Source organism: Elephas maximus, chromosome 7, assembly GCF_024166365.1.
Source record: "Elephas maximus indicus isolate mEleMax1 chromosome 7, mEleMax1 primary haplotype, whole genome shotgun sequence".
Classification (NCBI taxonomy): domain Eukaryota; kingdom Metazoa; phylum Chordata; class Mammalia; order Proboscidea; family Elephantidae; genus Elephas; species Elephas maximus.
This window is the reverse complement of record NC_064825.1, coordinates 59117043-59132609: the sequence shown is the minus strand read 5'-3', so window position 1 is coordinate 59132609 and position 15567 is coordinate 59117043. Positions and strand designations below refer to the sequence as shown.

At 37.8% G+C, this 15567-nt stretch overlaps 1 pseudogene; it reads left to right on the top strand.

Moving 5' to 3' along the window:
* Positions 1-12041: 12041 nt before the first annotated feature.
* On the top strand, positions 12042-13004 carry LOC126079263 (olfactory receptor 52N2-like; annotated as a pseudogene).
* Positions 13005-15567: the final 2563 nt, after the last annotated feature.

Here is a 15567-nt window from a genome sequence, read left to right as displayed (position 1 = left end):
TTATAGTCCTACAGAGATGTTAATGGATTAGTCTCTATTGAAGCCTGCAGATGATAAGAAACCTAAATGAGTCCATATAGGCATTGAGGAGAATTTTTAAAAACTCATTGTAATTGAGTCCATTATGATTCATGATGACCCCTTGATACAGAGTAGAACTTCTCCATAAGGTAATCTTACAGAAGATTGGTTATAATCTTTCTGCCCAGCCTTTTTCTTGTGGCGCTGCTGGATGGATTTGAACTACCACCCTTTAGGTTAGTAGCTGAGTGCAAACCATTTGTGCTACTCCAGGAACACTGAGTAGAATAAAATGTTTCAAATTCAGGTCTATCTTTTGCTAAAGACTGTTATACACATGCTGCAATGCATAGCCTTTACACACCGACTTTCTGCCTGCCGAAGCCAAATGTGTTATAACTAATACTGAACACTCATCATCAAGCCTGCAAACCATGGCTCAGGAGTCATATTTCAGGGCACTTTTGGCCTACAGAATTTTAGGAAACTCTTTTGGATATTTGACATATCTCAGACAAAGTCATCAGGAAATAATTTACGCCAAATTTGACTTAGAGAGGCTTTCTCAAAGAAAGCAATATTAACATAAATTCCCAAGCACTTATACACTCATTTTATCCCATCTACTTAATACTGGAACTGTTGCTATTCATATAATTGGATAAACGGAGAAATTTCTAATACCATTCTGTCAATTGGAACTCTTGCTTATTTATTATTCACCTAAGAAAACGAAACTCCTCATAACTGGACCAATAAGCAACATCATGAAAAACAGAGAAAAGATTGGAGTTGTTAAGGGCTTCATTTTACTTGGATCCACAATCAACATCCATGGAAGCAGCAGTCGGGAAATCCAATGATGTATTGCATTGGGCAAATCTGCCGCAAAAAAACCACTTTAAAGTGTTAAAAAAAAAAAAGCAAAGATGTCACTTTGTGATCTGAGGTACACCTGGTGCAAGCCATGATATTTTCCGTTATCCCTCCCACCCCTGCTCTAGTACTCCAATACCTTGTAGGTTATTCCTCTTGATAGAGTCCCACATAATTATTAGGGGTTCTACATTTTTTTTAATTTTTTTATCTTATTTTCCCTCAAATAAATTGGTGTCAAGTGCTTTATATTCCATCTCACTAATTCTCACTTCCATTTCCTCAATTCTGCTCATATGACTTTCTATTGACTTGTCTAATTCTGAAATTGTATTTTTAATCTTTTGGATTTCTATTTGCTCTCTCTCTATGGATTCTTGCAGCCTGTTAAATTTGTGATTTTGCTCTGGTATAACCTTCTTAAATTCCTCTGTTGCTCTACCTGTGTGTTCTTTGGGCTGGTCTGTGTTTTGCCTGATCTTTTGAAGAGCTCTGTATATTAATCTTTTGAATTTTACCTCCAGTAATTGCAAGATCTTATTTTCCTCCAGGAGGTTTCCTGGTTCTTTGTTTTGGTTGCTTGCTGAAGCCATCATGATCTGCTTCTTTATGTGATTTGCTATTGACCGTTGTCTCCAAGCCGTCAATAATTTATTATATTTATTTATATGTTTGCTTACTATATTCTAGCTTCTTGTTTTGATATGCCCAAATAGGCTGGTCATGTGAGCTACTTTGATTATTGGCATCTTTGAAGCTCTAACATCCCGTCACCATGTGATTAGAGCTGCTATTAGGTATGTGAGCCCTGGAGTCTCTTTACTTTTTTTGTTTGTTTGTTTTGGTTAGCAGCTGAGCTCTTAACCACTGTTCCACTAGGGCTCCAACCTACTCAGAGGTTCCTCGAAATACAGGCCTGGTGATCTGCTTCCAAAAGATCGCGGCCTTGAAAACCCTGTGGGGTTGTTCTACTCTGCACACAGGTGTCTCCATGAATAGGACTGGACAACAAGTTAACAACAAACTTATAAGCAAGTGTGTTTGATTAATATAGTCTTTTTTTTTTTTTGTACTTTAGGTGAAAGTTTTATAGAACAGTTCATACACAAATTGTTTTTGACATTGGTTGCCAACCCCACAATGTATCAACACTCTCCCCTCATTCTTCCAGGATTCCCTGTTTCCATTTGGCCTGTTTTCCTGTGCCTTCCTGCCTTCTTGTCTTTGACTTCAGGCTGGTTTGCCAATTAATCTCATATGCATGATTGAACTATGAAGCACGTTCCTCATGTGTGTTATTTTTGGCCCTTTAGGCCGGCCTAGTTTTTGACTGAATGATGAACCTCAGGAGTGACTTCAGTACTGAATTAAAAGGGTGTCCGGGGACTAAACTCTCAGGGTTTCCCCAGTCTCTGGCAGACCAGCAAGCCTGGTCTTTTGTGTGTGTGTTTGTGTGCGTGTGCGTGTGAATTTGAATTTTGTTCTACAATGTTCTCCTGCTCTGTCCAGGGCCCTCTATTTTGATCCCTGCCAGAGTAGTCAATAGTGGGAACCAGACACCATCGGGTTGTTCTGGGTTCAGTCTGTTGGAGACTGTGGCAGTTTGGCCCATTAGTCCTTTTTCCCTTGTGTCTTTGGTTTTCTTCATTCTCCTTTGCTCCAGCCAGGGTGGGACTAGTAGATGTATTTTAGATGACAGCTTGGAAGCTTTTAAGACCCCAGATGATACTCATCACAGTTGGTTGTAGACAATGTTATGCCAACCGAGCAAGATGTCTTCTGAGACCATGGTCCCCAGCCCTCAACCCAGTAGCTCCATACCTTAGAACATTTGGATGTGTCTGAGAAGCTTCTGTGACTCTGCTCTGGTCAAGTTGTGCTGACTTCTCTGTATTGTGTACTGTCTTACCCTTTACCAAAGTTACCACTTGTTCACTATCTAGTGAGTATTTTTCCCTCCCTACCTGCCCCCCTCCCATAACCATCAACAATTTTATCTTTCTGTGTGGAAACATTTTCATGTGTAGTGGTATTATACAGTATTTTTCCTTTTCTGATTGACTCATTTCACTCAGCATAATGCTTTCCAGATTTATCCATTTTGTGAGATGTTTCACAGATTCATCATTGTGCTTTATCATTGCCTAGTATTCCATCGTGTGTATATACCATACTTTGTTTATCCATTTATCTGTTCATGGGCACTTAGGTTGTTTCCATCCTTTTGCTCTTGTGAATAATGCTGCACTGAACATGGGTGTGCATATTTACATTTGTGTGACAGCCCTTATTTCTCTAGGACACATTCCTAGGAGTGGAATTGCTCAGTCATATGGTATTTCTTTTCTAGTTTTTTAAGGACGTTCCATATCGTTTTCCAAAATTGTTTTAACATTTTGCATTCCCACCAGCAGTGCATAAGAGTTCCAATGTTCCTGCAACCTCCGCAACATTTGTTATTTTCTGTTTCTTTGATTCATGCCAGCCTTGTTGGGGTGAGATGACATCTCACCATAGTTTTGATTTGCATTTCTCTAATTGCTAGTGATCACGAACACTTCCTTATGTGTCTGTTAGCTGCCTGAATGTCATCTTTGATGAAGTGCCTGTTCATATGTTTTGCCCATTTTTTAATTGGGATTATCTGTCTTTTTGTTGTAGAGGTGTTGGATTTTTACATAGATTTTAGAGATAAGAACTTTGTCAGTCATGTCATAGACAAAAATTTTTTCCTCGTTTGTAGGTTCTCTATTTACTCTTTTGAAGAAGTCTTTTGATGAGCATAAGTGCTTAATTTTTAGACAAACCCATTTATATTGCTTATCTTCTGGTGTTTCTGTATAATTAATTATGATATGTATCTTGTTTCTGGAATATATACGGGCCCTAGTGTTGACCCTATTATTTTCTTCCATGATTTTTGTAGTTTCTGGTTTTATATTTAGGCCTTTGATTCATTTTGTATTAGTTTTTGTGTATGGCATGAGGTATGGGCCCTGCTTCATTTTTTTGGAAATGAACATCTGGTTTTTCCAACAGCATTTGTTAAAAAGACTGTCTTTTCCCTATTTAATGGAATTTGCACCATTGTCAAAGATCAGGTGGCCATAGGTAGATGAGTTTACATCTGGGTTCTCAATTCTGTTCCATTGGCCAATATATCTGTCATTGTATCAGCACTAGGCTGTTTTGACTACCATAGCTGTATAGTAGGTTCTGAGGTCAGGTTTCGAGAGGCTATTCTTCTTCAATAATGCTTTACTTATCCAGGGCCTTCTTCCTTTTCATAAAAAGTTAATGATTAGTTTTTCCGTCTCCTTGAAGAATGCTGTTGGTATTTGGATTGGAAATGCTTTGTGTTTGTAGATTGCTTGGGGTAGAATTGACATTTTCACAATGTTGAGTCTACTTATCCATGATCATGATTTGTTCTTCTGTTTATGTAGATCTCTTTTTATTTACTTACTATAGTTTTTAATTAGAAACACAAAGATGCAAAAAAAAAAAAACAAAACTTCAGGCAAGTATATTGCCATTCAAATTTTCATAACTTAGGGAAATTTCTAGCATAGCCTAGGTCTTGGAGCACATATCTTCTCTTTGCAAGTTTACTATTTATTTTATTTAGATATTACTTTACCCAATGCTATTACCTGGGTTTTTCATTTATGTATGTAGCTGTCTGCTCTCAAGTGAGATTTCTCATTATTGGTGATTCTCACCCTTCCTGTGGTGTAGGGCTTGTTTTGTTTTGTGTGGTGTGCTTTGGCAAGTGGATTGGCTCACCACAAGAAAAAAATCCAGATTTTCTGGGTTCCTGCTCACTGTAGCTGCCTGTTCTAGGAGAAAGATGGGCTACTGCACCAGATTTCTCCTTACTGTTTTCACTTTCCCATAGACTGCATTCACTTCCACCAACTACCTACTACTAACAGTTGTAGTAGAGTCATTCTTATGGTAACCCCTAAATATCATGGAGGAGTACCTGGGGGCACAAACGGTTAAGTGCTTGACAACTTACTGGAAGGTTAGCAGTTCAAACCCACTGAAAGATGTCTCAAAAGAAAGACCTGGAAATTTGCTCCTGAAAGGTCACAGCCTTGAAAGCCCATTGGAGCACACTTCTGGAGCCAACAAACTAGTGAGTGTTAGTAATTCTGGTCACAATGTTTTCTGTTTCCTTCCAAGAAATCTTTTCATATTAGGACAGTTTCATTTCATCCTTCCATGTTTCTTGGCAGAAGAATGAACAAATCTGTTTTGGAAGATGTACAGCCAGAAGGTTCCTTAGAAGGGAGGATGGGGAGATTTTGTCTCAAGTACTTTGGACATGTTATCAGGAGGGACCAGTCCTTGGAGAAGGGCATCATGCTTGGTAAAGTAGACGGTCAGTGAAAAAGAGGAAGATCCTCAACAAGATGGATTGACGCAGTGGCTACAACAACAGGCTCAAGCATAGCAACGATTGTGAGGATGCTGCAGGATTAGGCATTACTTCACTGTGTTGTGCGTAGTGTCGCTATGCGTTAGAACTGACTCAATGACACCTGACAACAACAATGTTTCCTGACATTTGATTAGGAGCTAGTAAAGTAATGTCACTTAAAGAACGTTAGATTTCTTCTGAGACAGAGGTGAGCAGGAAGGGATAAACAAGGCATTTAATACTGCATTATTTCACATGAACAATAAAACCCTGCTTTAGTACACAAAATATATTTGAATGAATTTCCATGGTAGAAGATTCTGAAACTGTTTATTCTTAATATTTTTCAGAAAGCTTTGAAACCCATTCATGCCATGTGGATAATGCTAGGTCAAAAGTTATAAAGCTGGAATTGAAGTCCTCTGGGAAGTTAGATATAATCCCATGTTTATAATTCAGTAGATGCCTCTTCCCTACAGGGAAAAGATTTTAAAGTTTGAGGTTTATATCTATATTTTCCTCCTGCTCAAATATAATCTAAACATGGGCAAAACTAAAATTTAACTCCTCTCCTAACAGAGACCTATGAGACATTTGTCTGTGAAGCCCCAAACAATTTTTTCTCCTTTTGCTTGGAAACTCCCCAGAGAACCGGGTAATTGTTGTTATTTAAGGTAACTAACGCATTGCAATTGTCTCTGGCTAAGATCAGTCATGAACGTGGTGATATCTGGCAACACGGTGAGTTTGGATGATATAGAAGGAAAAAGAAAGGGAAAAAAAATTTCATAAGATGAATAAGCAATCCTGCTACTAAATAGGGAGGATTTGAATCAACATGGTTGAATAAGGAACACTCTGAATAATCTTGCTTTTTAGACTTCTGAAACCAAAGAGAATTTCAAACTGCCTTTAGGAAAGGGAAAAATAAGTGGGAAAAATTAAACATTGTTTAGGCACTGGAAGGAGCCTTGGTGGCACAGTGGTTAACTGCTTGGCTGGTAACCAACAGGTTGGTGGTTCAAACCCACCATTCCCTCCATGGGACAAAGATGTAGCAGTCTACTTCAGTAAAGATTACATCCTTGGAGATCCTATGGGGCAGTTCTACTCTATTTTATAGGGTTACTATGAGTTTTTTTTTTTTTTTATGAGTTGGAATTGACTTGATGGCAATGGGTTTTAGCCACTGGAGGAAGGAGACTTCATGATGTTAACGTGAAAACAGGGACCTGCTGGGAGCCAGGCTGCAAGGGCGGCCCCTCTGCACCCACTGCCCCCAGCATAAACATTGAAGAATCCCTGAAAAGTCAGGAGGAGCCAGGCTGCAAGGGCAGCCTCTCTGTACCCACTGCCCCCAGCATAAACATTGAAGAATTCCTGAAAAGTCAGGAAGAGCCAGGCTGCAAGGGCGGCTCCTCTGCACCCACTGCCCCTAGCATAAACATCGAAGAATTCCTGAAAAGTCAGGAATATCTCTGTCATCTGTGTTATGTTTCTATTTCATTTTCAGCCTGTGTATAGCAGAATGTATAAGCATAAAATTCCATTATAGATTTAGGGACCTTTGGACGGGGGGCGTCCTACTCATAATCCCCTGGTGAAATCTCGGGTAGGGACAGCCCGTGTGTTACTTGGGGATCAACATGAAGTTGTCTTAGGGGAAAAACAAATAGCTCGACTATGGAAAATAAGAATAGGATGGTGAAATCCTGGTATTTACCAAGGCCCTTTTTTGTGATTAAACCACCACCCACACATGACCCCATAAAAGTGGAAAAACAAAAGGCAGTGAGTTCTCTCAGCCAATTTCTCAGCCAATTACAGCTCAACCTTCTCGTTTACCTCGCTCACTGCTGCGCTTGACTGGTCTTTGGGTATAGAGATTGGGCTAATTGTCCTTGGCATAATCGTGGACAATATGACGTAACCCAAAGTGGCTGGACTACAAGAATTTGGCCACCCTGGACAAAATGGACAAAGCCTATGTGGCAACAGTTTTTGCAAAAAGATTAATTATTATAAAAACTGTGGAAGGAATTGCAAGATTAAGCATAAAGTGTAAAGCAGTATGAAGTCAATTGTTACTTTGTGTAAAAATATATCAACAAAATATTCTCTTCAATTAAACAAAAATTCATTGTACTTGTGTGTGTATGCGGAACTGTACTATGTGTCACTTGGAAAATTATGTCTCTGGGAAATGATGTTTATGATTATATCTTGTACTGCCCCTTTATTGATCATGTGATGTTATGCTTTTGTAAGCTTATGATATAAAAGACCATGTAAAAAATAAAGAGGGGCTTCCTTTTCTGCAGAATGAAAATATAAAACACACTACCTCTCATTCTTTTTTCGCCGAACTCTACCCCTCCTCTGGTAACCCTGTTCATTGCTGAGGCTGGCCCCCGGCAGGGACCAAAGAGATAATTTTACAGACAAGCACTTTGCTGTACAATATTAGAGTAAATGTTTCTACTCTCCATAGATGGAGAATGTTTCCTTAGAAAGTAGTAAGATCTCTGTTGCTGAAAATTAATTAGTGAAAGAATTCGAAGGAATTCCAGCGTAGCCCTACTTCCTGACAAGAAAGCTCATGACACATGCCATTCTCCCATTGCTTGGATACATCTGATGACAGTAATCTCATTATCTTACTAGGAATTTCTAACTGCATGAATAGATTCAATATTACTTGAAACTGAATCTACTTTTCTGTAACTTTTTGTCTTCATCATATACTTGCCCTTAGGGCATGCAAAATGACACAAGAGGCAATTGCTTACATCTACTCCATATATTCTGCTGGTTTGTGCTGTTGAGTCAATTCTGACTCATAGTGACTACATATGACCGAGTAGAGCTGTTCCATATGGTTTCCTAGGCTGTAATCTTTATGGAAGCGGATTGCCACATTTCTCCTAAGAAGCTGCTGGTGGGTTGGAACTGCTGACCCTTCTGTTAGCAGCTGAGTGCTTAACCACTGTGTTACCAGGGCTCCCCATATACTCTAGCCAATTGTATAATCTACAAGTTCATTCAAAGCTATATTTAAGCCCCAGATGTCATAAAATCATGTTTGCCTTCTTCCAGATGCACTCTTAGTTTTTAATATGTACATTAACTTATTAACATATTTATGAACAAACAGAACAAAAAAAAGGTCTGAAATGTATTCATCTCTTTAATCATTCATTCATTCTACACATTTTTATTGTGCCAGTAACTACTTTATGTGCAAGAAATACACCAGTGAAGAAAATAGACAAAAATCACTGTGCATATAAATTTTACATTCATAGGGAACAACAGACAATACTAATTGCTGTGGAGTAAAGAAAAACTGGAAAGTAAGATGTGTAATGTCAATATTGGCAAGAGTGGTGCACTTTTAAATTTGGAGGCAAAGAAAAACTTCACTTTTATCTTGACACTGAATAGAGAGACCTGAAGTCATCAAAACACGCATCATGGTAATGCCTGGGGATGAACTTACCAGACAATGAAGTACAAAGGCTAGTGCAAAGGCCCTAAGTTGTACACATGCTTGTTGAGTTTGAGAAACCTCGGGTAGGTATGGATAGGCTAAGACAGTCAGAGTTAGAGTAGCGGGACACATAATCAGAGATAAAAAAGCGTCCTAATCATATAAGGTTTTGCCAACAATAATAAGGACTTTGGTTTTTGCTCTGAGATGAAAGAACACTAGAGGTTTTGAGGAACGGCTAGACATGTTTTTAATTAAATTACATGTATTTTATTAGCAAAATTACGAAAATAAAAGCTACCAAAATTAATTGTGATAGTATTATATATGTTGATTATTACATTCCAGGCCGTGCCGAAAATTTCCATGGTTTGCTCAAGTTAATGGTTAAAGTATTTTAGAGCGAAGCAAATTGAAGTTTAGAGCTACTGCGCTCACAGGGCTGGTAATTGACCAAGAATTTAACCTCAGCGTGTTTCATTCCAAACAAAACACAAAACTAACCCATTGCTGTCAAGTCAATTCCAACTTATAGAGACACCCGAATTTTTATTCCTTATTCCAGGTGAAAAGAATGCTGTCTGCTCAAAATTTCTGTATCTGGAATTACAACATTTCCCTTCTCCCTGAGGTACAGCTAGTTCAGCACAAAAGTTTCCCCCACTGAAATCTATGGAAAGGAGGGAGGTATTTCCTTAGGAGATTGTTAGAGGGGATACAGCATGTGCTGTGTTCCTGTGTCCTTTCTGTCTTTGTCTCTTTTTCTTGCCCTGATTCTCTTATGTCCTCTGAGTAGAGAAAATGATAGCTTTATGAGCAGCATCACATCTTAGGAGAGGAAGAGGCTGGCCTTCCCAAAATACCACATAAATCTGTGCTCTGTGGAACCTCACAAACATGTTCTATTTGGTTAACGCATCATCATAAAGAGCTCCTGATTAAAAGGGGAGGGGGAAAGAAACAAAGAGAGATAGACAGAATGAAAGAGACAGAGAGAGAAAGAAAGAAAAGAAAGAAAGAAAATTATCATTTTAGAAACCGTAAAAATAAGACTACCAAGACTGGATATGGCATAGATGCAAGGCTCTTTTCAGAGGTAAAATAAACTTACAATCATGGTCATGTTTTTGAAATGAAAGTAAGTCAATTATTTATCCCAAGATGTTCTACAAAACAATAATGAAGAAATAATGGAAAGGAAAAAGAAAATTGTGTCAGCAAAATGTTTACTAAATACCTAAAAAAGAGGAAAAGACTAGAGCCGATGATTTTTTAAAAGCAATTTTTGGCATGAAAAAGGGCAAAACTCAAGATAAAGTGCAGGCCAATGGTATTCAACTTTTGGCTATCAAGCAGAGGCAAAGTTGGCACTTTTCAGAACCTCTCCATGCTTCAACTAGAAGTATTTGCTTTTGTCTTTTTTATACATTGAGAATGTTTATATGACGTCATTTTAAAAATCTTTTATGATTAAAACCAATGGTTAAAAAATAACACCTATAGAAAACTCTAGGATAAATCCTTTCAAAAAAGAGAAAATAGAAGCACCAAAACGAAAACTGCAGTACAGACTGCTTATGGCTTATATTAAAATATAACAGAAGGTGATTTATAATAATTTGTGAAAACGTAATAAAATGTACAATGCTTTGGGAAAATGAATAACTCAAGTTAATAGTCTAAAACCAGCAATAACTAAGGAAGAAATTTAAAAAACATAAAGTAAAGAAGAATTTTCTACAAAAATAAATATAAGTCTCTAGAGTCTTATGATTTTAATCAGGAAAGATTTTTCAATTTAGATCCGTGTTCCAAAACATAGAAGAAGGGTGGAAAGCTAACAGTTCTCAAAAAACAAACCAAGAAATTAATAAGGATTGCATCTTTTCCAATATAATTTGTCATAGTCATTTGGGGGCTAGAAATAATACACCAAAAGAAAACATAAAATATAATTATAGATTTTGTACTGATCTACATAGAAATTTGATAAGAATCATTAGAAAGCATGAGAATTAATTAAGAGTTTAACAATGTTATTGGTTAAATGTAAATACTACAAAAATTTTTCATGTTTACCAGCAATGAACAATTCGAGATTGAATTCAAATGCACTAGCAACACTTTATAAGTTGTATCTTAGTATATAACTATCTGGTCTTCTGTTTTTGATAGTTCTGACGTGAAAAATCTAGACTTGCCAGGTTTTAGACTTGTAGGTAGATTAGGCTGAGTCCCATAATATATTTGTGTAATACGTAGGTGGTCAAATACTTCATTGACTCTAGTCCATTGGGCACATATAAAAAACTTCTTGGAAGAAGGAGAATTATATGTGTGCGGTGGGAGGGGAGAAGAGAATCACTATTATTTAAACAGGGTTGATAATTTGGAAATTGTTGAGGGAAAAAAAGCAAGTATTAGTCACTGGGCTGGGAATAAGAGCAGGTGCATATAGACAAAAGAAACTGGGTGGAACATGCTGTTTGTCAACAGCTATTAACCTGAAGTTTGGTGGTTTCAACTCACTTTAGAGGCTCTGAGGAAGAAAGGCCTGGTGAACTGCTTCACCAAAAATTAAAACCAAGAAAACCCTACGAAGCAGTTCTACTTTGTATCACGTGATTACATAAGTCAGAATGGACTCAATAGCAATGGGTTTGTTGAGTTTTTTTTTGTTGTTGTTTTTAGACGTTGCCTTTTTTTTTTTTTTTTGCTTGTTTTTTGTTCTTTTTTTAGACATACATGTAGACAGAGTTCACAGTATAAAATCAAGCCAGGCTAAGGCTTTGTTACTATGCTTTCATTCTGTTAGATCCTTCGGTGGCACAAACAGCTTGTGCTCATCTGCTGACCCAGGGGGTTGAGGGTTCAAACCCACCCAGCAGTGCCACTGAAGAAACGCCTGAAAACCTGCTTTCATAAAGACCACAGTCAGGAAAAAACTATGAAGCAATTCTAACCTGTAACATGTGGGGCCAGCGTGAGTTGGAATTGGCTGCATGGTAATTGGTTTTTTTATTCTCTTGATTCGGTAACAGGATCAGGATCACTCAGTAGAATCAAAGAATATTAGTCTGGATACAAAGAGATGAATTTTGTTCTTAAATCCATTATTTATATTGTGCAAAATACTTGTTCATCTTTTGTCTCTGGCTGAAAATAACAACGTTGCTCTCTTCTTCTATAAAACAGTGCAGAGAGTAGTGTGCCCTCCAGTTGATCACCATGCATGGAGCCGACACCTCCAGTCTGACACCAAAGTACTTCATTCTCAATGGAATTCCTGGGCTGGAAGCTGCACACATCTGGATCTCCCTGCCATTCTGCTTCATGTACATCATTGCTGTAGTGGGAAACTGTGGGCTCATCTACCTCATCAGCCATGAGGAGAACCTTCATCGGCCCATGTATTACTTTCTAGCCCTGTTGTCCTTTACAGATGTTAGTGGGTGCACTTCCTTTGTCCCCAATATGTTATGCATCTTTTGGTTCAGTCTCAAAGAGATTGACTTTAATGCTTGCCTTGTACAGATGTTTTTCATACATATGCTCACAGGCATGGAGTCTGGGGTGCTTATGCTCATGGCTCTGGACCGCTGTGTGGCCATTTGCTACCCTCTATGCTATTCCACCATCCTCACCCACACTGTAACTATCAAGGTTGGGCTTGCCACCTTCATGTGAAGTGTGTTGCTCATGATCCCATTCACTCTTCTGATCAAGTGTCTTCCCTACTGCAAGGGCAACCTTATCCATCACACTTACTGTGACCATATGGCTGTGGCCAAATTATCCTGTGGCAATGTTAAGATTAATGCTATCTATGGTCTCATACCTGCCATATTGATTGCGGGATTTGACATGTTCTGTATCTCTCTGTCTTACATCATGATCATCCGTGCTGTACTGAATCTGTCATCTGCAGATGCTAACCACAAAGCCTTCAGCACCTGTACATCACACATATGTGCTATTGTCATTACCTATGTTCCAGCTTTCTTTAACTTCTTCACTCACCGCTTTGGGGGACGCACCATACCTCACCATATCCACATCTTTATTGCCAGCCTCTATCTATTGCTGCCTCCCACCTTGAATCCAGTTGTCTATGGAGTGAAGACAAAGCAGATCCGTGAAGGAGTGATCAAACTGTTCTTTAGAGAGAAAGATATTTTGGCTGTGAGATAAATGTATGATATAGAATTCTACATTTAGCATGAAGATAAAGAAAGAAAAAAGTTATAAATGAAGAGAGCAAATGCAAAATTCAACAAAAATGTTCTCTCTACAGAATAAAATATCTGAATTTTCTGCCATTAAATGCACTAAATAATCTCAGTAATTTTAATCTAAGACCTCTGATTTGATAGAAAAAACATGAAATAGAGAAGAAAAAGTACACTTTTCACACATAAATTAACTCTAGTGAGAATTTGTGGAACAAACACACAGGATGAAATAGGATATTCGACTTCAAGTAAAACTCTTGGTGATTAATGCACTTTGGTCTAGGTACTGTGGGTAAGTATATAGGAAAGGATAAAGAATGTCAGATAGCCTAGAAAGGTTCCAGAAAGTTGTGGAAAGGTCATAAGTAAATTGTTCTATTCACTGCAGGGAAGCATGAAACTCTTCCAAAGAGTGCCTGTGCTAAATTTCAGGATGTTAGGACATCCTTCCTATTCCATATTTATATATGGCTTGTATCCCCGTTGAGCCCCACTGCCGTCAAGTCAACTCGAACTCATAACGACCCTGTATAACTTTACTGAAAAAAATCCTCTTGCCTGAACATTTTTCTCTGATATCCTGGTGCCTCACTATTTCAACTCATAGGGCTATACCAGTGTGTACAGAAATGAAACTTGAGTAGGTAGGGCACGGGTCACTGAAGTGCAACACAATCTGGAAAGTGCTCCTTGGAATTAATATGAGAAGAATTTTCAAAAAGAGTGGGTACCATCTGCCAGCTGTTTGAGGACAGCGTATATAAGTAGTTGAAAGGAGACTAAAGAAAATCTATGTAACTTGCCAAGCAAGAATGTTTTGACTTCACTGCTTTACCTATATTTTTTTTGTAGAGGGGTGATGGAGAAAGGAGTAGCTGATTTAGATTTCTGGAACTAGCTGAGGAATAAGAAAAGGGAGGTGGAATGACAAATGTGGTATTCCGAAATAGTAAGGTTGAATGGAAAATGAGAAAGAAAAAGAGCCTAGCCCGAGAGATAACTGGGGTAATAAATAGAATGCGAACAGGAACATGATGCAAATAGATGCACAGAGAGAGAGATTAATGATGTTGGTAAAAGTTAAATCTCTCTTATCTTTTAATGTAAAGGGTATATTTTGATATTATGTATATAGGGTGAGATGACCGTGAAATATATTAATCAATTACTATTTTTACAGTGTAATTTTCACATATTTGGAAGCAAAATCTGACATTTTAAAAAGTTCTACCATTATAAAAGTGCCCACATCTGACATAAATTGTGAGGTGCTGAGTAGCTTGCCATTAATAAATTTATTATATCTTGGGATTATGTTTTTGGTTTTGGAAATTTTGTTCATCAGAGTATTTTCATTGCAACCATACCAAAACAGTATCAAAGTGATTAAGGAATTACTTTTCCTAAAATGTCACTTATTAAACATTTAGAATTTGTCAGGAACTATAATATTTTATATATTTTATTTCATTGAAATTTTACATCAGAACTATGGGATAAGTTTAATTATCTCCATTTTATAGAAGAGGAATATGAGCTATACGAACAGCAAACCCAAAAAACCAAACCAAACCCAGTGCCGTCGAGTCGATTCTGAGTCATAGCGACTCTGTAGGACAGAGTAGAACTGCCCCATAGAGTTTCCAAGGAGCACCTGTTGGATTCGAACTGCCAACCCTTTGGTTAGCAGCCATAGCACTTAACCACTACGCCACCAGGGTTTCCATATGAACAGTAAGACTAGGTAAATCTCAGAACATTAAGATTGAATATTAATAAAAAATAACAATATGTAATTGGGTGGGAATTGGGGGCAGCAGGTGCAACAACAGTGTCTACTGAGAGTTATGTTTTATGTTTTACTGAACCAGCAATGTTCAGGCAAAATTAAAAGTGGAATCTTATCTTTTTCCCTGATTTCTGCTTCTCAGTATCAATAAATGAAAAATTTAACTTTCCTTGCGTGAAAAAGCACCATAGATGTGGATTATCTCTAAAGAAAGCTTAAAGCTAATTTGAAAGCTGTTTTATAGAAAAACTGAAAAACGATCAATACTGCACAAAAAAATGGCTTAATTATTTTGTGGAATGACTAAAGATGAGAAGTTTGAATTTAAGACTTTTATATCTGGCATATATTTGAAGAACAATCAGTAGTTGGAAAATATGGCCTTGGTGATAAAAACAAAGCTGGAGATCACGTGATAGAATTTTGCAAGACCAACGGCTTTTTTGCAAATACCTTTTTTCAACAACATGAACAGCGACTATACATGTCGATCTCACCAGATGGAATACACAGGAACCAAATCGACTACCTTTGTGGAACGAGACTATGGAAAGCTCAATATCATCAGTCAGAACAATGTCAACGGCCACTTGTGGAACAGATCATCAATTTCTCATATGAAAGTTCAAGTTGAAGCTGAAGAAACTAGAATCAGTCCACTAGAGTAAAAGTATGACCCTGAGTGTATCCTACCTGAATTTAGAGACCATTTCAAGCATAGATTTGAACCTTT